Genomic DNA, 649 nt, shown 5'->3' with positions numbered 1-649 from the left:
AGAAAATTCATCCCCCCTCACCGCCTCCCCTAAATTTCTGCTCCGACTCCGCTGAGAAAGAGGAACTTTAACTCAGGAAGATTACAAAACCCTCAAGGTTTAAATAGAAATCCACCCTCATCGGACTGCAACCCCTGCCCACTGAAAGTCACCCCAGGGTCAGATACTCATCCGCAGCCGGCATCTGCGAGCTCTGGGGAAGCCACCCGAAAGGCAGCAGGTAGCGGGAAGACGAGCTCACGGTTCCCCTGGCCGGTCGCCATTCGACACAGCCTGCAACGCCACTGCACCGGGATTAGACACCCCCCCCCCAGTTAAATCACTGCAGCCTCCGCCCCGGGCATGCCAGCCCCGCTCCCGAAACCCTGGAAGCAGGAACAAACTGTGCTGGCAAAGGCCGCTCCAGACCCAGCCTGCATCTGATGCATTTACTAACACAGCAAAGATCTAATGGAAAGGAGGCCAGAACGTTCTGCCTTCAATCCCCACCTGACTGCAATCTTAAACCACTCAGACGGTTCAATCACCCACTCGAGCTGGGAGCAGTCAGACACAACCACCTCTTGCCAAAGCCCTCTTCTGAGCTGCCGTCTCGGCAGCGGGAAGGCAAACAAGGCATCCTGAAGAAGGGCAAGGGTGGGGGAGCAAA

The sequence above is a fragment of the Fulmarus glacialis genome, unplaced genomic scaffold, assembly GCF_000690835.1.
Source record: "Fulmarus glacialis isolate BGI_N327 unplaced genomic scaffold, ASM69083v1 scaffold28882, whole genome shotgun sequence".
NCBI classification, from domain to species: Eukaryota; Metazoa; Chordata; class Aves; order Procellariiformes; family Procellariidae; genus Fulmarus; species Fulmarus glacialis.
Note: the sequence above shows the minus strand (reverse complement) of the source record.